The sequence below is a fragment of the Bubalus bubalis genome, chromosome 7 (genome assembly GCF_019923935.1).
Source record: "Bubalus bubalis isolate 160015118507 breed Murrah chromosome 7, NDDB_SH_1, whole genome shotgun sequence".
Lineage (NCBI taxonomy): Eukaryota > Metazoa > Chordata > Mammalia > Artiodactyla > Bovidae > Bubalus > Bubalus bubalis.
The window spans coordinates 87,417,468-87,443,028 of NC_059163.1; the positions used below are offsets into that span (position 1 = coordinate 87,417,468).

Sequence of the window (25,561 nt, forward strand, 5' to 3'; positions counted from 1 at the left end):
GGCCACCTGATGCAAAGAGCTGACTCATTGGAAAAGACTCTGATCCTGGCAGGGATTGGGGGTGGGAGGAGAAGGGGACAACAGAGGATGAGATGGCTGGATGGCATCACTGACTTGATGGACGTGAGTTTGAGTGAACTCCGGGAGTTGGTGATGGACAGGGAGCCCTGGCGTGCTGCGATTCATGAAGTCATGAAGAGTGGGACACAACTGAGTGACTGAACTGAACTGAACCCCAGGGTTTGTAAACTGCCTACATCATAATTACTTAAGGGGAAATAAAGGAAATATTATTATACAGAATAAACTTTCAGCATCAATACACAAATCTTAAACTTGTTTAAGCTGCAAGAAATAGAAAACTGAAGTCCAAATACTTTAACAAGGAAAATACATTATTTCACAGAACAAGAGATGAGTTAGTTTTAGGGTTGATAAACTAGATAAACCACCTGGTAAATTCAGTGACTCAACAATATAAACAAGGATCCAGGTTCTTCCCATTTTTCAGCTTGTCCTTCCCAGAGTATAAACTTTATCATCCAGGTTAAAAGACTTCATCATCCAAAATACTACATGGCATGGTTCCTAGTGTCATAGCCAGACAGGACAGCATCCAGTGGAAGGTAAGATTGCTTCCTTTCCTCTACCCCTAACCCCTTACCCCCTCTCCCCAGCAAAGAAACATTTCTTAGGTCACATGCTGTATTCCTGTTCAGCTTAGACTGGTAAGGATGTACCCCAAAGCTAGAAGTGGGCTATTCCCTTAGAACATGCCTGCCAATGCAGGAGACTTAAGAGATGCAGGTTTGATCCCTGAGTCAGGAAAATCCCCTGGAGGAGGGCATGGCAACCCACTCCAGTACTGCCTGGAGATACCCATGGACAGAGGAGCCTGGTGGGCTATAGTCCATGGTGTCGCAAAGCATCAGCCGTGACTGAAGTGACTTAGCATGTATATGGGTATTCAGGGAAGGGAAGAGACCTGCACAGATTGTATTGTTTTTTTTCAAGAAGTTTAGGAAACAACATTGTCTGATATAATAAGTATACTGGGAAAGTAAAAAAAAAAGTTTGCTTTTATTGTCCTCCTTTATAGCTGCTATGCTATACATGTAACAGGAAGGCTGAAAAAATAGTCATTATCTCCTCCAAACTCTGCATCTCACCCACAAATGTATTTTGTATTCTCTCTCGCATTATGATCCTAATGTGCCAGTGAGTTCCGTGCTGGGGATTTCTCCCCCCACCCCACACAACAAAACTCCTTGGAACCGGAAAAGTTTAGTCATTTCATTCCATTTGAAGTTCTTCCAAAAACTCCAGTCCCATAAAGGGCCCATTAAGCCAGGATTGCATCCTCCCCTTCCAGATGCCCCTTTGCCCTGCCCTAACTTCAATGAAAAGCTTTAAAAAAAAAAAAAAAAGGAAGTAAAAGGCACTCTGTGCCTGAAACCACATTTAGTAATCAGTTTTCTTCAGTTCTGCTTTTCTCTTTTATTACTTTAAATAAAGTAGGAAAGTGGGGTGTGGTGCCAGGGGAGTGCAACAACTAAGTGAACACTGGAGATCTCATCCACCATCCACCCACGAGATTCCGCTCACAAAGTGAACAAAAGAACAGACAGTTCATCTCCAGACCCTGTTCCTGCAGGGGCTGAAGCAACAACCTGCTGCTGTGTGGGAAGCAGCGCTCAGCTGACTGGTGTGGCCACGTGGTGTTACGTGTCCAGTGCCCTGTTTTGTATCACTGTCACAAATCCAGGGGACTCAGAGGCATCTTCCACTAAAGATGGGCCTGGGGAGTCACCACAGTCCTTCTTCCAAAAGCCTCAATTCCTCAGACTTGACCTTCCACTCATATTTGCTCTTTGAATATTTTCAGGACCTTTTTCACCCCTAACCAAAAGAATTAGATTCCCTGTTACTCAAACTATGAGGGAGGGATTCCCTCCAGGGCACGGGGCTAAGAGGACCAATTTGAAAAGTGATAATCAACCCCATCTCCTACCTTCCTCTCGTTCAGTTTGGAAGAAAACTAGCTCATCCACCTTGAGACCACTCTGCTGAAAGAGGAAACACTGAATACACACAGGCATGAGCTTACAGACAGTCTTCCCCAGTGACTCAGTGATAAAGGACCGGCCCGCCAATGCAGGAGACATGAGTTTGATCCCTGGGTCAGGAAGATCCCCTGGAGAAGGAAATGGTGATCCCCTCCAATATTATTCTTGCCTGAAAAACCCCATGAACAGAGGAGCTGGGCCGGCTACAGTCTATAGGCTCCCAAAAGAGTCGGACATGACTTAGTGGCTAAACAACAAAGCTTGCAGACATGAAGTGAGAGGGAAATGAAGCCTTTGGGATGGCCAGTAGGCACTGCACTGGCAATTAGACGTGACGAGTGGGAAAGACAAAAAAAGACACAATGTCCTTACAGGCAGGAGAAAAGCACAGAAGGAAACAATGCCCACTCTGTCACGGGCTCAGTGATAAAGCTGTCCCAGAGAGGGCCCCTTGCCGGGAAATTGCCACTGTGGGCTTCTGCCTCGTTCTTTATCTGCTCCCCTGCTCTCCAGCTAAGGCCACCAGACTTCTTAAAATTCACGCAAGTAAACACATCTTACTTTTGGGAGACGTCAGGAAAGAGGTCTTTCACCACCCAATTTGTTACTCCTCCCCTAAGAGCCATCCCCAGGGTTTCAGACCTTGAGGCTGGAGAAGCATTCTCACCTTGTACAGCTGCCCCCTGAACAAGGTTTGAAGGGCATGGGTCTACTACAACAGATATATTTTTTTTAAGTAAATAACTACATCACTATAGGATACCCACTGGTTGAATCCACAGATGCAGAACTACAGATATGGAAGAACCAAGTTTATGGGGAAAGCCAATTGTAAATTATACAAGGGTTTTTGACAGCATGGAAATCAGGGTCCTTTTCAGGGTCCTTGATGGCTCAGTGGGTAAAGAATCTGCCTGCAATGCAGGAAACATTCGAGCCCTGGGTTGGAAAGATCCCCTGGAAAAGAGAACAGCTACCCATTCCAGTATTCTTTCCTGGAGAATTCATGGACAGAGGAGACTGGCGGGCTACAGTCCATGAAGTCGCAGAGAGTCAGACATGACTTAGCAACTAACACTTTAACTTGAATTCAGTGCTAACTAAAGTTCCTGTTTGTGGCCTATCAAATTCGCATTGTACATCTGCTTTAATTAATAAAGAAAAAAACACTGACAAGAAACAAAGATTGTGCACGTTTAAAGATTAAATGCCTCTTTCTGGAATGCCAATGCCAGCCCTCCTTTGGGGATAATAACTCTCTTCCCAGGTGCAAGCCCAGACTGATTTGCTATGTACATGCTGGACTGTTCTTTTGAAACCTTGAGAAACCCTGATGTAACACTGACATGTTTAATGTTCTTTGTTCTGACAAGATACAAAACTGCTGAAAACTGCTTCTCAAAAAGTGCTGAGAGCATTTTCTCAGAGTAATATGGAAAGCAGGCTTCCAGGCTAGTCCTTAGTTTGGCTCAAATAAAACACTTTATAATAAGAATAGAAGATTGTTTAATATTTTCACAGACAAAAGAAAATGCTTTGCTGGCTGCTTCATGATCACCAATGGCCGCTCTCATTCTTAACAGATTTGGTTTCTTTCCTCTTTCCCCTCCCAGCTTACTAGAAACATGATGAGCATTATTACCCCTAAAGAATATACACTGGAAGTTACAAACAGATTCAAGGGATTAGATCTGATAGAGTGCCTGAAGAACTATGGATGGAGGTTCATGACATTGCACAGGAGGCAGGGATCAAGATCATCCCCAAGAAAAAGAAATGCAAAAAGGCAAAATGGTTGTCTGAAGAGGCCTTACAAATAGCTGAGAAAAGAAAAGAAGCTAGAGGCAAAGGAGAAAAGGAAAGATATACTCATTTGAATGCAGAGTTCCAAAGAATAGCAAGGAGAGACAAGAAAGCCTTTCTCAGTGATCAGTGCAAAGAAATAGAGGAAAACAATAGAATGGAAAAGACTAGAGATCTCTTTAGGAAAATTAGACATACCAAGGGAACATTTCATGCAAAGAGGGGCTCAATAAAGGACAGAAACGGTATCGACCTAAAACAGAAGCAGAAGATATTAAGAAGAGGTGGCAAGAATACACAGAAGAACTGTACAAAAAAAGATCTTCATGACCCAGGTAACCATGATAGTGTGATCACTCACCTAGAGCCAGACATCTTGGAATGCAAAGTCAAGTGGGCCTTAGGAAGCATCACTATGAACAAAGCTAGTGGAGGTGATGGAATTCCAGTTGAGCTATTTCAAATCCTAAAAGATGATGCTGTGAAAGTGCTGCACTCAATATGCCAGCAAATTTGGAAAACTCAGCAGTGGCCACAGGACTGGAAAAGGTCAGTTTTCTTTCCAATCCCAAAGAAGGGTAATGCCAAAGAATGTTCAAACTACCACACAATTGCACTCATCTCACACACTAGCAAAGTAATGCTCAAAATTCTCCAAGTCAGGCATGTGAACTGTGAACTTCCAGATGTTCAAGCTGGATTTAGAAAAGTCAGAAGAAACAAAGATCAAATTGTCAACATCTGCTGGATCATTGAAAAAACAAGAGAGTTCCAGAAAAATATCTACTTCTGCTTCATTGACTACACCAAAGCCTTTGACTGTGTGGATCACACAAACTTTGGAATATTCTGAAAGAGATGGAAATACCAGAGCACCTGCCCTGCCTCCTGAGAAATCTATATGTAGGTCAAACAGCAACAGTTAAAACTGGACATGGAACAACAGACTGGTTTCAAATTGGGAAAGGAGTACATCAAGGCTATATATTGTCACCCTGCTTATTTAATTTATATGCAGAGTTCATCATAAGAAATGCCGGGCTGGATGAAGCACAAGCTGGAATCAAGATTGCCGGGAGAAATATAAATAACCTCAGATATGCAGATGACACCACCCTTATGACAGAAAGCAAAGAAAAACTAAAGAGCCTCTTGATGAAAGTGAAAGAGGAGAGTGAAAAACTTGGCTTAAAGCTCAACATTCAGAAAATCAAGATCACGGCATCTGGTTCCATCAGTTTATGGCAAATAGATGGGGAAACAATGGAAACAGTAACAGACTTTATGTTCTGGGGCTCCAAAATCACTGCAGATGGTAACTTGCAGTCATGCAATTAAAAGATGCTTGTTCCTTGGGTGAAAAGCTAGGACCTACCTAGGCAGCATATTAAAAAGCAGAGACATTACTTTCCCAACAAACGTCTGTATAGTCAAAGTTATGGTTTTTCCAGTAGTCACGTATGGATGTGAGAGTTGGACTATAAAGAAAACTCAGCACCGAAGAATTGATGCTTTTGAACTGTGGTGTAGGAGAAGACTCTCGAGAGTCCCTTGGACTGCAAGGCGATCCATTCTAAAGGAAATCAGTCCTGAATATTCATTGGTAAGACTGATGCTGAAGATGAAGCTCCAATACTTTGGCCACCTGATGCATAGAACTGACTCACTGGAAAAGACCCTGGTGCTGGGAAAGATTGAAGGCAGGAGAAGGGGATGACAGAGGATGAGATGGGTGGATGACATTACTGACCCGATGGACATGATTTTGAGCAAGCTCCAGGAGTTGGTGATGGACAGGGAAGCCTGGTGTGCTGCAGTCCACGGGGTCACAAACAGTCAGACATGACTAAGGGACTGAACTGATAGGACCAGATGCCATGATCTTAGTTTTTCGAATGTGAATTTTAAGCCAGCTTTTTTCTCAGGAGACAGGGAAAGTGGTCTGGTATTCCCATCTCTTCAAGAATTTTCCACAGTTTGTTGTGATCCACAGTCAAAGGCTTTAGCATAGTCAATGAAGCAGAAGTAAATTTTTTTTCTGGAATTCCCTTGCTTTCTTTACGATCCAACAAATGTTGGCAATTTGATCTCTGTTCCTTTGTCTTTTCTAAATCCAGCTTGTACATCTGGGAGTTCTCCGTCCACATACTGCTGAAGCCTAGCTTGTGACTCCATTGACTATAGAGTCCATGGAATTCTTTAGGCCAGAACACAGGAGTGGGCAGCATTTCCCTTCTCCAGGGGCTCTTCCCAACCCAGGGATCGAACCCAGGTCTCCTGCATTGCAGGCGGATTCTTTACCAGCTGAGCCACAGGAAAGCACAAGAATACTGGAGTGGGTAGCCTATCCCTTCTCCAGGGGATCTTCCCAACCCAGGAACTGAACCAGTGTCTCCTACATTGCAGGTAGGTTCTTTACCAACTGGAAAAATCATGAGCAGTTGATTAATGTGCTATGAGCAACTTCAGGAAGCCTAAAACATGTGTAGTTGAAATTTCCATAAAAAGAGATTTATTTCCATAGAAGGAAATTAAAAAAAAATTGAAGAGATTATTTGAGAGATATACAGAAATGGTATGTACCTAACAGAAGCAGAAGATATTAAGAACAGGTGGCAAGAATACACAGAAGAACTATACAAAAAAGATCTTCATGACCCAGATAACCATGATGATGTGATCACTCACCCAGAGCCAGACATTTTGGAATGCAAAGTCAAGTGGGCCTTAGGAAGCATCACTATGAACAAAGCTAGTGGAGGTGACGGAATTCCAGTTGAGCTATTTCAAATCCTAAAAGATGATGCTGTGAACATGCTACACTCAATACGCCAGCAAATATGGAAAATTCAGCAGTGGCCACAGGATTGGAAAAGGTCAGTTTTCTTTCCAATCCCAAAGAAAGGCAATGCTAAAGAATGTTCAAACTACCACACAATTGCACTCATCTCACACACTAGCAAAGTAATACTCAAAATTCTCCAAGCCAGACTTCAACAGTCTATGAACTGTGAACTTCCAGATGTTCAAGCTGGATTTAGAAAAGGCAGAGGAACCAGAGATTAAATTGCCAACATCTGCTGAATCATAGGAAAAGCAAGAGAGTTCCAGAAAAACATCTACTTCTGCTTCATTGACTATGCCAAAGCCTTTGACTGTGTGGATCACAACAAACTATGGAACATTCTTCAAGAGATAGGAATACCAGACCACCTGACCTGCCTCCTGAGAAATCTGTATGCGGGTCAAGAAGCAACAGTTAGAACCATACATGGAACAACAGACTAGTTCCAAATTGGGAGAGGAGTACATCAAGGCTATATACTGTCACCCTGCTTATTTAACTTACATGCAGAGTACATCATGTGAAATGCCAGGCTGGATGAAGCACAAGCTGCCTTGTAAGAAAAGCTATGATCAACCTAGACAGCATATTAAAAAGCAGAGACATTACTCTGCCAACAAAGGTCTCCCTAGTCGAAGCTATGGTTTTTCTAGTAGTCATGTATGGATGTGAGAGTTGTACTATAAAGAAAGGTGAATGCCAAAAAATTGATGCTTTTGAACTGTGGTGTTGGAAAAGACTCGAGAGTCCCTTGGACTGCAAGGAGATCCAACCAGTCAATCCCAAAGGAAATCAGTCCTGAATATTCATTGGAAGGACAGATGCTGAAGGTGAAACTGTAATACTCTGGGCCACATGATGCGAAGAACTGACTTATTGGAAAAGACCCTGATGCTGGGATAGATTGAGGGTAGTAGGAGAAGGGGATGACAGAGGATGAGATGGTTGGATGGCATCACCAACTCGATGGACACGAGTTTGAGCAACCTCCGGGAGTTGGTGATGGACAGACAGGCCTGGTGTGCTGCAGTCCATGGGGTCACAGGACTCGGACAGGACTGAAAGACTGAACTGAACTGAAGAGATTGTTGCCAAAATTCCCCTAATTTGATTTTAAAAATATAACCATATCAGTCTGGATGTGATGTGTATTTCCTTTATGTCTCTTGTGCTCAGGGCTCATGAGCTTCTCAATCTGCAGGTTTTATGACACAGGAGTTCGGGGAGGAGAGAAACGGCAGGAACAAAGTCATTGAAAGGAGAGGTTTCAGTGCCCACAAGGAGGGTTGACTCAGATGGGAGCACTGACAGATCTTTTACATAACAGAACGAAAAGTGGATAACAGTAACTCACTACATACAGGAAAGTAGGTTTTAGATGAGCAGCATGAAATTCTCTTTGCTTTGTTCCTACCATGTCAATTTATAGAGGAAGCAAAATCCCCAGTCTAGTGTGAGGATGGAAGAAGGGATATCAGATTTTGAGAGGAACAAAGGTAGGAAATATTGTTGGGGAAGGGAGGATAAGAAGAGGGTGCACACTAGGGAGGTATGGTTGTATTGACAGGAAGTTCTGAGAGCGCACTCGAGTTTACAGTCACAAAATATGAGACAAGTCAGCACAGTGAAATGTTTTTCTCCTGTTATGTTCATCTGCGTGGGTGCTGGTATTGAGCAAATCAATAATTGGATTTAGTCAGGCTTATGCAAGGCAATTATCTAAGACTTCAGTTGAGTGGATACATATGTTAAAATCTGAAATATTAATAGAAGCTTTCTAGCAGAACTGAAGAGTTTCAGGTAGATAGAACAGCATATGGGGAAACAGTGAAAGACGAAAATGTCAGGATACATTCAGAAATCTATGTGAAGTTTAGAGTTGCTGAAGCAAAAATTAGAAGAGCAGGGAAAGTATCAGGGAATAATACTAGAGAGACTCATGGTTTAGCATCTTCTCCTGGCAGGTAAATCTACTAAAAGTAGCAGACAGCAAATAACATGCATCGTCATGTACGGTAAGAATAATGGAACTTACTTATACATAATGGATAGAGAGACATCAAGGAGTTGTGATGAACTTCCCAAGAAACAAATGTCCAGGACCAGATAGTTGCACTGGTGCATTCCACCAAACATTTAAGGAAGAATTAATACCAATCCTTCTCAAATTCTTCTAAGACAGAAGAGGAGGAAACACTTCCAAACTCACTTTATGAGGCCAGCATCACACTGATGCCAAAACCAGACAAGGACATTACAAATAAAGAAAAATACAGGCCAATATCCCCAATGAATGAACACAGATGCAAAAATCCTCAACAAAATGTTAGCAATCAAATTCAATAATACATTAAAAAGATCCTAAGTTACAATTGAGTGGGATTAATTCCAGGGATGCAAGGAAGGTTTAACATAAGAAAATCAATCAACATGACATACCACATTAAAATAATGAAGGATAGAAATTATACAATCCTTTCAATAGATCAGAAAAAGCATTTAACAAAATTCAACATATATTTGTGATAAAAAACTCTCAATACAGTGAATATAGAGGGAATGTACTTCAACATAATCAAGTTTATATATGGCAAGCCCACAGCTAACATCATATCCAATGATGTATGGGTATGGTATGTATGTATTTTTCCTAAACATCAGGAAAAATACAAGGGTGCCCATCCTCACCACTTCTATTCAACATAGTATTCAAAGTCCTATCCAGAGCAATTAGGCAAGAAAAATAAGCCATCCAAATCGAAAATGAAGTGAAACTGTCACTATTTGCAGACAACATGATATTTTACATACAGAAAACCCAAAAGATGCCAACAAAAAAACTGTTAGAATTAATCAACAAATTCAATAACATTTCAGAATACAAAATCAATATACAAAAATCTGTTGTGTTTTTATACACCAAAAATGATGAGAAGAAAAATTAAAAACACAATCCCATTTACAGTTGTATTAGGAGAAAATACTCAGGAATAAATTTAACCAGGAAAGAAAAAGATCTGTATGCTGAAAACTAAGATATTGATGAAAGCAACTGAAAACATAAATAAATGGAAAGATATTCCATACTCAAGAAGTGGAAGAATATTGCTGAAAAGTCCACACTACCCAAAGCAATCTACAGATTCAATGTAATCTCTATCAAAATTCCAATAGCATTTTCCACAAAAATCCTTAAATTGGTATGGAACTATAAAGATTCTGAATGACCAAAGCAAACTTGAGAAAGAAGTGAAGTTGGAAGCATCATGCTTCCTTATTTCAAATTATATTCAAAGCTATGGTAATCAGAACACTATGGTACTGGCATAAAAACAGATACATAAATTCACTGAACAGAAGAGAGCCCAGAAATAAACCCAAACTATATGATCAATTAATTTATGACAAAAGAGCCAAAAATACATAATGGCAAAAGGACAATCTCATCAGTAAATGGTGTTAGAAAACCAGACAGACACATGCCAAGGAAGGAAACAGGCCACTGCTAAGCTAAGTCACTTCAGTCGTGTCCGACTCTGTGCGACCCCATAGACGGCAGCCACCAGGCTCCCCCGTCCCTGGGATTCTCCAGGCAAGAACACTGGAGTAGGTTGCCATTTCCTTCTCCAATGCATGAAAGTGAAAAGTGAACGTGAAGTCGCTCAGTCATGTCTGACTCTTAGCGACCCCACGGACTGCAGCCCACCAGGCTCCTCCATCCATGGGATTTTCCAGGCAAAGTACTGGAGTGGGGTGCCATTGCCTTCTCCAGAAATAGGCCGCTATCTTACACCAAACACAAAAATTAACTCAAAATGAGTTAAACACTTAACGCCTGAAACCATAAAAACTCCTAAGAAGAAAACAGGTGATAAGCTCCCTGACGTTGGTATTGGCAAGGATTTTTGGATTTGACACCAAAAGCAAAGGCAACAAAAGCAAAACGAACAGGTGGGACTATATCAACTTCAGAGTGAAGGAAATCAAAGAAAATGAAAAGGCAACCTACCAAATGCAAGAAAATAGTTTCAAATCATCTGCCTGATAAGGGATTAATATCCAAAATATATAAAGAACAACACAAAAACAAAAAAACAAACAATCCAGTTAAAAAAATGGGTGGAAGTTCTAAACATATTTTTCCAAAGAAGACATACAGATGGCAAACCGATATACATGAACAGATGCTCAAGATCAGTAATCAGTGAAACACACATCAAAACCAAAATGGGGTATCACTTCAGAAGTGTTACAATGGCTATTATCTGAAAGACAAGAAATAAGAGGCATTAAGAATGTAGAGAAAAGAGAACTCTTGTACACTGCTGGTGGGAATGTAAATTGGTGCAATCATGGAAAACAGTACGGAGATTCCTCAAAAAATTAAAAATAGAACATATGATCTAGTCATTTCACTTTGGGGCATTTCCCCAGGGGAAACAAAAACACTAACTCAAAAAGATGGTTACATTCCCATTTTCAATGCGGCACTATTTACACTAGTCAATATAAGGAAGCCACAAAATGCCCATCAAAGGATAAATGGGTAAAGAAAATGTGGTGTATATATACAATGTTTATCAGCCATAAAAAAAAGAGGAAATCTTGCCATTTGTAACAAGGATGGACCTTGAGGGCATCCTGCTAATGATTATATGTAGAATCTTAAAAAAAAAAAAAAAAAAAAAAAAACTGAGCTCATAGATACAAATAACAGATTGGATGAAGGTGGAATGGGGTGGTAGGAGAAATGGGTGAAGAGTCAAAAGGTGCAAACTCCAAGTCATAAAATAAGTCATGGATACAGTAATCAAGACAGTATGGTACCAGTACAAAAACAGACATATAGATCAATGGAGCAAGACAGAAAGCCCAGAGATAAACCCACACATCTATGGGCACCTGATCTATGACAAACGAGGCAAGAGCACACAAGGGAGGAAAGGCAGCCTCTTCAATAGGTGGTGCAGGGGAAATTGGACAGCCACACGTAAAAGAATGACATTAGAGCACTTAGCATCATGCACAAAAATAAACTCAAAATGGACTAAAGACTTCAGTGGAAGTCCAGAAAGTATAAAACATTTAGAGGAAAACATGGGCAAAACACTGACATAAATCACAGCAATATCCTCTTTGACCCACCTCCTAGAGTAATGGAAACAAAACAAAAACAAACAAGTGGGACCTAATTAAACTTAAAAGGTTTGGCACAGCAAAGGAAACTATAAACAAGATGAAAAGACAACTCTCAGAATGGGAGAGAATAATAGCAAATGAAACAACTGGCAAAGGATTTTCAAAATATACAAACAGCTCATGCAGCACAATACCAGAAAAACAACCAGCCCAATAAAAAGTGGGCAGAAGACCTAAACAGACATTTTCCCAAAAAAGACAGATGGCCAAGAAACACATGAAAAGATGCTCGACACTGCTCATCATTAGAGAAATGCAAATCAAAGCTACAATGAGGTACTACCTCACACCAGTTAGAATGGCCATTATCAAAAAAACCTACTAACAATAAATGCCGGAGAGGATGTGGAGAAAAGGGAACCCTCTGGCACTGTTGGTGGGAATGCAAATTGATACAGCCCCTATGGAGAACAGTACGGAGATTCTTTTAAAAACTGGGAATAAATATAACCCAATAATCCCACTACTGGGCATATGCTCTGAGAAACCATGACTGAAAAAGACACATGTACCCAGCACTATTTACAATCGCTAGGACACGGACGCAACCTCAATGTCCATCAATGGATGAATGGATACAGAAGCTGTAGTACATATATACAAGGGACTACTCCTCAGTCATCTGAGTCAATTCTCGTGAGATAGATGAACCAGAGCCTGTTATACAGAGTGAAGTAAATCAGAAAGACAGAATATCATATATTAACGCATATGTATGGAATCTAGAAAAATGGTACTGATGAACCCATTTGCAGAGCAGAGATACACAGACATAGAGAACAGACTTTGGACAGAGTATGGGAAGAAGAGGGTGGGACAAGTTGAGAGAGGAGATTGAAACATATATACTACCACATGTGAAATAGATGGGTAATGGGAATTCACTGTACAGCACCGGGAGCTCAACACAGTACTCTGTGACAACGTAGAGGGGCGAGGTGGAGCGGGGGGAAGGTTCGAGAGGGAGGGGACATAATATACTCATGGCTGATTCATGTTATTGTGTGGCAGAGGCCAATACAATATTGTAAAGCAATTATCCTCCAATTAGAAATAAAATAAGCAATGGGGATGTAATATACAGCATGGTGTCCATAGTTAATAAAACAGAACTGCATATTTGAGTGGAGAAGGCAATGGCACCCCACTCCAGTACTCTTGCCTGGAAAATCCCATGGACCGAGGAGCCTGGTGGGCTGCAGTCCATGGGGTCGCGAAGAGTCGGACACGACTGAGCGACTTCACTTTCACTTTTCACTTCCATGCACTGGAGAAGGAAATGGCAACCCACTCCAGTGTTCTTGCCTGGAGAATCCAAGGGATGGGGGAGCCTGGTGGGCTGCCGTCTGTGGGATCGCACAGAGTCGGACACGACTGAAGTGACTTAGCAGCAGCAGCAGCGTATTTGAGAGCTGCTAAAAGAATAGTCTTAAAAGTCCTCATTATGAGGAAAAAAAATTATAACTACATATGATGATGGATGTCAAATAGATATTATGGTGATCATTTTGTAATACATACAAATATCAAATTGCCTTGCTGTTTATCTGACACTAATATAATTATTCATATCGATTATACTTCATATAAATAATTTTGAATCATGTGTATATAGGACACAATGAAGTAAACTGAGAAATTAAAAATGCTTCTGCTTCTATATCCTATATACATTTTCTCCAACTGGTGTGACCTTGTTTGACTCTTCACGTTAGGTTTGCTTTGAGAAGTCATTTTCCAAAATTCACCAGTCTAGTAATAAAATGTACTACTTAAAAAAAAAGAAAAAGGAATGATTTGGCTAGTTCTGTATTTTAGAGAGATCACTCTGGTACAATGTGGAGCATATACTGAAGTGGGTCAAGATTAGAGATGTGGATTCTGGGGTAGGCAAAACAATAACCATCTAAACATGCCCATGTCCTAATCCCTAGGACCTGGGAATATGTTATCTTATATGGCAAAAAAGAGATAGATGTGAGTAAATTAAGGATCTTGAGATGGGGAGGTAACCCTGGATTACCTGGGGGGACCTAGGATAGTCACAAGAGTCCTTAAAAAGGGAGAAACACAGGCAGAAAAATTAACGAAGATGTGATTACAGAACCAGCTATCAGAGAGAGGGACAGACTTGAAGACCCTATACTTCTGGCTTTGAAAATGAGGGAAGGTATATGAGGTAAGGAACACAAGTGGTCTCTAAGAGCTGAGAAAGGCAAGCAAGCAGATACCGTCAGAGAGCCTCAGAAGGTACACACTGATTTCAGTCCAAGGAGAATTCTGACTCTCATAATTGTAAGAAAATAAATACGAGCTTCCTTAAGCCACTACATTTGTGGGAATTTCTTACAGATGCAGTAGGAAACTCATACAACTAGGAATTTAAGGCAGTTCCCCCAGGTGGATGATGGAAACTCCTGAGCCCTGATGATAACAGTACATATGAAGGAAAAAACAATGAATTAACTGGGTATTGATTATTTGCAGCCATAGAAAGTTACCCCCTTCATGGATCACAGCCTTGCCATGGCAGAGGGGCTTGCATAACTCGATGAAGCTATGAGCCATGCTGTGCAGGGCCACCCGAGATGGATGGGTCATTGTGAAGAGTTCCAACAAAACGTGATCCACCAGAGGAGGGAATGGCAAACCACACCAGTGTTCTTGCAGTGAGAACTCCATACGCAGTATGAAAGGGCAAAAAGATACGACGCTGGAAGATGAGCCCATACTGGGGAAGAGCAGAGAGCAATTACAAATAGTTCCAGAAAGAATGAAGCGGCTGGGTCAAAGCAGAAACAACTGTGTTGTGTATGTGTCTGGTGGCAAAAGTCTGATGCTGTAAAGAACAGCACTGCATAGGAACCTGGAAAGTTAGGGCCATGAATCACGGTAAATTGGACATGGTCAATCAGGAGAGAACAATAATGAACACTGACATCTTAAGAGCTGGTGAACTAAAATGGACAGGAAAGGCAAATTAAATTCAGATGACTATTATATCTACTACTGTGGGCAAGAATCCCTTATAAGAAATGGAGTAGCTCTCATAGTCAACAAGAGAGTCTAAAATGCAGTACTTGGGTGCAATCTGAAAACTGACAGGAAGATCTCATTTCATTTCCAAGGCAAACCATTCAGCATCACAGTAATCCAACTCTATGCCCCAACCACTGATGCTGAAGTTGACCAGTTCTATGAAGACCTACAACACCTTCCAGAATTAACACCAAAAAAGATGTCCTTTTCATCATATGCGGAGAAGGCAATGGCACTCCACTCCAGTACTCTTGCCTGGAAAATCCCATGGACAGAGGAGCCCGGTAGGCTGGAGTCCATGGGATTGCTAAGAGTTGGACAGGACTGAGCGACTTCCCTTTCACTTTTCACTTTCACGCATTGGAGAAGGAAATGGCCACCCACTCCAGTGTTCTTGCCTGGAGAATCCCAGGGACAGGGGAGCCTGGTGGGCTGCCCTCTATGGGGTCGCACAGAGTCGGACACGACTGTAGTGACTTAGCAGTTTCATCGTATGGGGTTTGGGGGGACAAGTAGAAGTCAAGAGATACCTGGACCAACAGCAAGTTTGGCCCTGGAGTACAAAATGAAGGAGGGAAAAGGTTAACACTTTTATCAAGAGTACACCCTGGTCATAGCAAGCACCCTTTTCCAGCAGCAAGAGACATCTCTACACACGGAAATGACCAAATGGTCAATACTGAAATTATATTGATTATATTCTTTGCAACCAAAGATGAAGAAGCTCTATACAGTCAGCAAAAACGGGACCTGGAACTGATTGTGGCTCAGATCAAATTCCTTATTAAAAAATACAGGCTTAAATTGAAGAAAGTAGGGAAAACCACTAGGTCATTCAGGTACGACTTAAATCAAATCCCTTATGATTATACAGTGGAGGTAACAAATAGATTTAAGGGATAAGATCTGGTAGACAGAGTGTCTGAAGAACTATGGACAGAGATTCACAACATTGTATAGGAAACAGTGACCAAACCCATCCTCAAGAAAAAGAAATGCAAGCAGGCAAAGTGGTTGCCTGAGGAAGCTTTACAAATAGCTGAGAAAAGAAGAGAAGTGAAAGGCAAAAGAGAAAGGGAAAGATACACACAACTGAAAGCAGAGTTCCAGAGAATAGCAGTAGTCATGTAGGGATGTGAGAATTGGACCATAAAGAGGGCTGAGTGCTGAAGAATTGATGCTTTCTAATTTTGGAGCTGGAGAAGGCTCTTGAGAGTCCCTTGGACAGCAAAGAGATCAAATCAGTCAATCCTAAAGGAAATTAACCCTGATAAAGGATAGAAATGGTAAGGAACAATGGAAGCAGAAGAGATTAAGAAGAGGCGGCAAGAATGCACAGAAGAACTATACAAAAAAGGTCTTAATGACCCAGATAATTACGAAGGTGTGGTAACTCACCTAGAGCTTGACATCCTGGAATGTGAAGTCAAGTGGGCCTTAGGAAGCATTACTATGAACAAAGCTAATGGAGGTGGTGGAATTCCAGCTGAGCTATTTCAAATCCTAAAAGATGATGCTGTTAAAGTGCTGCAGTCAATATGCCAGCAAATTTGGAAAATTCAGCAGTGGCCACAGGACTGGAAGAGGTTAGTTTTCATTCCGATCACAAAGGGCAATGCCAAAGAATGTTCAAACTACCACACAATTGCACTCATTTTACATACTAGCAAAGTAATGCTCAAAATCTTCAAGATAGGCTTCAGCAGTATGTGAACTGAGAACTTCTAGATATATAAGCTGGGTTTCAAAAAAGCAGAGGAACCAGATGAAATTGCTAACATTCATGGTATCACAGAGAAAGCAAGGGAATTTCAGAAAAACACCTTTTCTGCTTCACTGAATGTGCTAAAGCCTTTGACTGTGTGGACTGCAACAAACTAGAAAATTCTTCAATAGATTGGAATATCAGACCACCTTTCTTGACATCTGAGAAACCTGTATGTGGGTCATGAAGCAACAATTAGAACTGGACATGGAACAACTGACTGGTTCAAAACTGGAAAGGAGTATGTCAGGCTGTATACTGTCACCCTGCTTATTTAACTTCTATGCAGACTATATCATGCAATATGCCAGGCTGGATGAATCACAAGCTGGAATCAAGATTGCCAGGAGAAATATCAACAACCTCAGAAATGTAGATGATACTACCCTAATGGCAGAAAGTGAAGAGGAACTAAAAATCCTTTTGATGAGGGTGAAAGAGGAGAGTAAAAAAGCTGGCTTGAAACTCAACATTCAAAAAAATGAAGATAATAGCATCTTGTCCTATCAAATCATGGAAAATAGAAGGGGAAAAAATTGAAGTAGTGACAGATTTTTATTTTCTTGGGCTCCAAAATCACTGCAGACTGTTAACTGCAGCCATGAAATTAAAAGATGCTTGCTCCTTGGAAGGAAAGCTATGACACACCTGGACAGCATATGAAAAAGCAGAGACACCACTTTGCCAACAAAGGTCCATATAGTCAAAGCTATGGTTTGTCCAGTAGTCATGTACAGATGTGAGAGCTGGAGCATTAAGAAGGCTAAACACCACAGAACTGATGCTTTTGACTGCTGGAGAAGACTCTTGCGAGTCCCTTGGACAGCAAGGCGATTAAACCAGTCAGTCCTAAAGAAGTCAACCCTGAACATTCCTTAGATGGGCTGATGCTGAAGCTACAATACTTTGGCCATCTGATGCAAAGAGCCCACTCACTGGAAAAGATCCTGATGCTGGGAAAGATTGAGGGCAGGAGGAGAAGGGGACAACAGAGGATGAGATGGTTGGAAGGCATCATCGACTTTGAACATGACATGAATTTGAACTAACTCCAGCTGATAGTGGAGGACAGGGGAGCCTGGAGTACTACAGCCTAGAAGGTCACAAAGAGCCGGACACAACTTAGTGACTGAATAGTAACAGAAAATTAGGATTCTGGTATCCAGATCAGAAAGAAATGTGCCCTAAAAGGGGGACTGTGGTAGATGACCAACTCACCACTACAAATTGTTCTCCTTCCTAAGTACAATGCCGTCACTGAAAAGCAGCTGCCTGTAATCCCGAGGAGGGATTACACATCTCATCCCCCACCTCTCGGGCAGGGAGTGGTCATGTGACTGCGCCTTGCCAACAGAATGTGCACAGAAACGCTGTGTGTCACTTCCAAGGCCAAAGACCTGAAACTCCAGGTGTGCACTCTGCACTCGTCCCATCCTCTGCTGAGGGAGAATCCTGAGGCTCCGGGTGGCGGGAGGGCAGCAGGCACAGGGCCACAGTATGTGTGTTCGGTCGCTTTGGTCCCATTCGCCTCTTTGCAATGTTATGCACTATAGCCCATCAAGCTCTTCCGTCCATGAGATTCTCCAGGCAAGAATGCTGAGTGGGTGGCCGTTTCCTTCTCCAGAGGATCTTCCCAACCCATTGATCAAACCCACAACTCCTGCAACTCCTGCGTTGGCAGGTGGATTGCTTATCACTGAGCCACCTGGGAAGCCCCACAGTATGAATGGAGGTCCTCAACTCTCCACATGAAAGGTGACTTGCTGACACAGAACACCCACATAGGCCTGTGTGAGGAGCACGAAACACACTTGTGTTTTTCAGATCACTTATTTTGAGACATTTATTTTCACCCTAAAAATTGGTCCTGCAACTAGAGTGCTCTTCTAACAGAATCCTGCAACAAACGCCATCATTCAGGGGATGGCAGAAATTGATGGAGGAAATTGGAAAGATGGAGAGCTATTTATGCAGTGGCAACTGATTTGGAAAGAAACTTGGCTGCCAATAACTAAGTACCTGCCAAACTTGCAGCTCTAAATTAGAATGTTGTGTTAGCTCATTACTGGCTGTTTTTAGCATGCTGTTGGAAGAAAGATGGACTCAGGCAAGAATTGACCAGTTTGCAAGCAAACATGAAAGGAAATATAGAGAATGCAGCTATCCAGGTTTTCTCACAATTGTAAAGTCTGCCTAATTCTAGAACTCAAACACTAATAGGCAACTGAAAAGGTTTTGAACAGCAGAGGTTCTTTATGTTTTCAGTTAAACAACATGAGTTAGTTCTGGAACAAAAATCAGAATAAAGGACATTTCCTTTCCACCTAAACCTGTTAAGATAGATTTAAGATAGTCATCATTAAGTTAAGAGAAAGATGTGGGGCTAGAAAGCTAGGAAATAAAGCATACCAGAGAATGAGGTCTGGAATAAATGTTTAGATGTACGTTCTCATCTATGAAACTGCCTGGAACAGGAAGCTACTTTAAGTTATGGTGGGAGGAAGTTATACTGTCGAAGAACCCGGAATGCTGAATTAAAATGTTGTTTACGGTATAGCCACTATAGAGAACAGTATGGAGTTTCCTTAAAAAACTTAAAATGGACCTACCATATGATCCAGCAATCCCACTCCTGGGCATATACCAAGATAAAACCAGAATCTGAAGAGACGCATGTACCCCAGTGTTCACAGGAGCACTATTCATAGTAGCCAAGACACAGAAGCAGCCTAGATGTCCTTTGATAGAGGGATGGATACAGATGCGGTACATACACAATGGACTATTACTCACACATAAAAAAGAATGAAATAATGCCATTTGTGGACCTAGAGATTATTATTCTAGTGAAGTCAGACAGAGAAAAACAAGTATCACTGGATATCACTTACATGTAGAATCTAAAAAAAAAAAAATGACACAAACGAATTTATTTACAAAACAGATTCACAGACTTAGAAAACAAACTTAAGGTTATCAAAAGGGAAAGATACTGGGGAGGGATAAATTAGGAGGTTGAGATTAACATATACACACTACTATATATGGTTTTTCCAGTGGTCATGTATGGATGTGAGAGTTGGACTGTGAAGAAAGCTGAGTGCCAAAGAATTGATGCTTTTGAACTGTGGTGTTGGAGAAGACTCTTGAGAGTCCCTTGGACTGCAAGGAGATCCAACCAGTCCATTCTGAAGGAGATCAGCCCTGGGATTTCTTTGCAAGGACTGATGCTAAAGCTAAAACTCCAGTACTTTGGCCACCTCATGTGAAGAGTTGACTCATTGGAAAGGACTCTGATGCTGGGAGGGATTAGAAGCGGTAGGAGAAGGGGACGACAGAGGATGAGATGGCTGGATGGCATCACTGACTCGACGGACGTGAGTCTGAGTGAACTCCGGTAGTTGGTCTGGCGTGCTGCAATTCATGGGGTCGCAAAGAGTCGGACACGACTGAGCGACTGAACTGAACTGATATATAAAATAGATAATTAGCAAAAACCTACTGTATAACACAGGGAACTCTACTCAAAACTCTGTAATAACCTATAGGGGAAAGAATCTTAAAAAGAATAGATACAGTAAGTTACCCATATATGAACCTTCAAGCGATAAACTTTCAAAGACATAAAAGCACATTCACAAAGTCCAATCACTTAAGTTAGTTCACGTTTCTGGCATTATCTGTAGAAGTTTGGTACTCAGGCAAATTTTGTTGGACTTATGAACAAACTGGACTTACGAACACACTCTTGGAATTGAACTCGTTTGTCTATAGGTGACTTGCTTGTGTATACATATAGCTGAATCACTATGTATACATCTGAAACTACCATTATGTAAGTCAACTATTCTCCGATATAAAATAAAAATAAAAAAAAATAATAGTTCAGTGCCCATGAAAAAAAATCCTGCTGAATGTTTAAGCATTATCCTCAAACCCCCAAATTTACACAAACAGCAAGCTGAACAGAGGCAAGGACATTCTCCAACATTCACTCCATCATGGCTATTTCCACCAGTAGAATTGCTTCCAGAGAGCTGGTTCCATATTCAATCAACAGACACTTCCCCCACCTCCCACCCACCCCCTGGCCAGCACAGAGGGACTTCACAAAGTCACAAACTCAGCATGATTTCAACTCTGCCAGGGAGCAGGGACTGCTGTGTGACTCCCATTTTTCCTCTGAATCGTTGAATGCCCCAGTGTTTTTAGGTCTGTTAAAACAAAACTAAAATTTTCAGATCTTATTGCAGTAAAAGAGGTCATCACTGGCGCCATCCTGCCACGCTGGAGTTTGGCTGCAGTCATGGAACACCTGGGTGCAGGGCGAGCGCCGGGGCTGGGCGTCCAGGACCTTGCTCCGGTGCATTGCACTCCCAGCTAGGAAATTTAGGTGTGGTGTGCGTGAGGCCGGAGCTCCACATGAGGCCAGGAAAGGCCAGGCAACCACAACATACCTGTGGGCTAGATGAGAGGCCCAGATGAGCTTAAGGACGCTGGCATGGGACTCTTAGTTTTTCAAGATCTATACACTCCAAACCCTTAATCACCCCAGCTCTAGTGTCTGGGCTTTCCCTGGTTTTGTGAGGACTTAATTCTGATGATGGAAAAGCAAAGGATTTAATTACTTGCTTCAGTATCATTTAATATTGACTGAAAAGTGAACCAGATGGTATTACAGCCATGGAAGAAAACCCAAGTTTATGGAAGAACCTAATGGGTGAACACACCCAGTCTTGGATGAACACACCCAGTCGGCACCAGTATTTTATCTGTACTTCCTCTTCCAGCCTCTGGGGACCTCTTTGCCTGACTTCAGAACTATTGCTATGAGCTCAGAAGTGGTTACTCTGGAAAAGGAGCACTGTTAGGCCATGCACAGGAAAACTTCCAATGACAAACTCCCTGCTTCTCTCAGGAAGTTCCTGGATTCTCCTGAATGGGACTACTGAAACCCAGAGGAAGGCACTTTTCAGGTAACCCTCACAGCAGAAACCTATGGTTGGTATGTGTCTTGGAGGAAAAAGGAATCGTACTTGCTCTTGGCTCAGCATCATTATACCTCCAGCCTGTTTTTGGTTTTATTTGGCAGTGACATTGCAGATAAACTGCATTTCTTGAATGACAGGATATATACATATGAAAAAGATACCAATATGATATTTGGTTACCCAACTTCTTTCAAATGTCAAGTCCAGAAATGTCCAAGTCGTCCCAGACAGAACATTTTCAGAATTCCAGACGATACTGTGATAAATGACATCAAAGCTTCAAGCTTTATAATTATAAAAGACTCTCTTCATCATTCCCCAAATGAAACAGCAAAATACAGCAAATTGAGCTCACTAATATTTTTATAAATCCAACTCAGAGGAAAGACGCCATTGCCAGCTGTTTTATTCATCTTAACTTGTGCATTGTGAATAAATTTTACAATTTTTTTTCTGTTAAAAAAAAAATGATGATTACCTCAATGGAGGTTTTGAGTGTCTCAGGAGGGAGAAGTCAGAAGTGGGATATTGATAGGTTTCAAAGTTTGGAACCAATTGGTTTAGGGCAGGTCATTCAAGGTGAAGAAGTACTTGAGACAAGGCAAAGTAGGTGCTAGATCAGTCTAGGAGAGGTATATGTAAGTGAAAGGGAAGATCTTGAAGCACATCCTTGAAAGGTAAGATGTTATAACATTTGAGGTATTTACCCAGGTGACAAGACCATTATATCTTAACAAAAAATCTGTGGGAATTTCCTAAAGCAAACCATAAAATCACTTCTTGATTTACACCCACGTCTTTCCAGGTCAGCGTTTTCCTGGAACGGACAACAAAACTGTGGCCCATGATGCTTAGTTAAGTCCCATTGACAAGGTCTCAGTTCTCACTATCCTAGCTAACCAGTACCCGGTCTACCATGATATGGGTGCCAGGGAGTGGCTTTTAATTGAAATGTTGCCAAACCAACAGGAACAACGTAAAAACTTGTGAAGATGACATTCCTCATCCAGAGATCTAAGATGTGGGGGATGCCTTGATTGAAAATTCCCTGGGGAGGAAGTAGGGATATTCTGTGTTTAGAAAGAAGATCGAATGTGGATACTGGTTGCCCAGATGGGTGGAACAAGCAGGAAACACTTACCTGATCATCACAAATTTGGGGCTTCCCTTCCATGGCCTAGAATCATCACTGTGAAGCAGCTGTCCAGCTGGAGGCCACATTTCCCATCTTCCTGCAAGGGTAGGTGGAGCCTTGGGACTGGTCCCAGGAATGCGAATGCCATGAGACTAGAGGTGAGGCAGCTTACGTTCAAACTGGAAATCTGTGAAGCAGATGGGCATTCTCCATGTTCTCTTTCTCCTCTGGCACTGAAGGAAAAGTATTTTCGAACTCTAGGGAAAGGCCAAGCCACAAGGGAAGATGCCTAAATGTCTGAATCTACATCTGAAAAGCTGCCCACAGACCAGAGGTTCTCACTGTGGTTTGTTAGGCAATGTAGATATAAGCTTCTCTTGGGTTAAGCCACTGAGATGTGGTAGCATATTTATAATGTGGTGGTGGTTTAGTCGCTAAGTCGTCTCCGACTCTTGCGACCCCATGGCCTGTAGCCTGCTGGGCTCCTCTGTCCATGGGATTCTCCAGGCAAGAATACTGGAGTGGCTTGCTGTTTCCTTCTCCAATATTTATAATAGTAGGTAGTATTGTTCTAACTAATGCATGGGGCTAATTATAAAAGATGGAAAATATGTATCAATAGCCAACATTTGATACATTCATTTCAAAAGCAGTATAAGCACATAATGGAATAATCATGCCATTGTTGTAACAACCACCATCTATATAAATAGAAGAAACATGGAAGAATATTGATTAAAATATTAATAAACATGTCTGAATACTGCTATTACTGATAATCCCTGTCGCAGTTTATGCTTTTCTGAATTTTCCAAATGCTCTACACTAAGATATTTTTGACACAAGGAAAAAGGGTTTTTTTTAAGATTTTTTTCTATTAATAACTAGATGTGAGTATCTCTAAGACATAAACCATTACTACTATGTCCTGGCAAATAGTAGGTTCTCAACAAATCTCTACATAATAACAACAATTAACAATGAGGCTCTCACACAGTAGCTTTAGTTTCCCAGGGGTTGGTGATAGAAGTGGAGCGTTACACACGTGCTTTTCAGAGTTGTGCTCGAAGACGTTCTTTTTTCAATAAAAAGCAACTTCATGAGTAAGCCATTTTTTAAAATAAGAGTGATTGGAAAGTAATACCAAAATGAACTTTACTCAGGCACAGTTTGAAAAGCGTAAGGCTGAAACAGCAGCTTTCCAGACATGCCTGACCTAACGCTGCTGTGACTCGCAGTCGAGAGCCCTCGCCGGCGTAAGCAGCTGGTTCCTGAAACCGCCTGGGATCAGGGTGGGGCTGCTGGCGGCGGCGTCTTCTCCCCAGGGGGAAGGTGCAGTGCCATCCAGGTCTGCCTCCCTCTGAAAACAGGCCTTCCATCACCATAGCAGCAAGACTGATCATCTCATTCTGACTAAAGAGGTCTCTGCTCTCAATTCCAGGAGGGTAAAATCAGTACTTCCAGACAAGGGATGAGTCACTGTTTCTGGCCTCATTAACACGGTATAGCCCTTATGTCTGCTAACAACCAGGTATTAAAAAAAAAAAAGAGAGAATTCAGTTAAACAAATGAGTAAAATGGGGCAGCCAGGCAGTGAGAATTACGGCAAATAACTCCAAATCTCAACTTTGCATTGGATGAAGGAAAGGTCAACTGAAAAACAAGACAAAACCCACAACTCTAGAAAGCTACATTAACCCTTTAAATACACAATCCAAGCTCTTTAAAGAGGCAGAGGCACCTGGTTGTTAGAAGAAAATGTTGATTTAAACATACACTTACCTCTGAAGGACAAACAAGGTTGTTATCATGAAGGGTTCCCAGTTGAATATGCCTCTTCGGAAGGGATATGGAGTTAGAAGAGAGACTGTGTCTTGCTGCTGCTGAAATGGAGGGTTGAGAGGACAGCAAATGGGAAGCCCAGTAACAGCTTTTTGAGCAGAGGAGTCAGTTAGGAACATTCAGAAGCAACTTTGTGGCTTTTGGAACAGTAGGTATGTTGTTAAATGAAAGAAGATACATGAAAGAGACAGAGCTAGACCATAAGACTGTGAAGAAAGCTGAGCACCGAAGAATTGATGCTTTTGAACTGTGGTGTTGGAGAAGACTCGTGAGAGTCCCTTGGACTGCAAGGAGATCCAACCAGTCCATCCTAAAGGAAATCAGTTCTGGGTGTTCATTGGAAGGACTGATGCTGAAGCTGAAACTCCAATACTTTGGCCGCCTCATGCGAAGAGTTGACTCATTGGAAAAGACTCTGATGCTGGGAGGTAGTGGGGGCAGGAGGAAAAGGGGACGACAGAGGATGAGATGGCTGGATGGCATCACCGACTCGATGGACGTGAGTCTGAGTGAACTCCGGGAGTTGGTGATGGACAGGGAGGCCTGGCGTGCTGCGATTCATGGGGTCACAAAGAGTCGGACACGACTGAGCGACTGAACTGAACTGAAACCATAAGAAAATGCAACTGTTCAGCTCAAATTTGACTAAATAAGGATATTTAGTCAAATATCCTTATTTAGTGATCAGACTTTCCCAGGGTTAAATACAGACACACAGCATAGAAAATACAGAGTTCAAACTAGCAATTTTTTCCACTACCCACCCCCTACAAAAATGTATAGGCAACCTTCAGCACAAGCAGTTAATTGAAGCATCATTTTTTTTTTCTTGCAAAGATGACACTCTAAAATTTTATAATCTCTAATACAGCAACT

At 41.7% G+C, this 25,561-nt stretch overlaps 1 pseudogene; it reads left to right on the top strand.

The window, feature by feature from the left end:
• The first annotated feature begins 8,722 nt into the window (after positions 1 to 8,722).
• LOC112586124 lies at positions 8,723 to 22,753 on the top strand (annotated as a pseudogene).
• Positions 22,754 to 25,561: the final 2,808 nt, after the last annotated feature.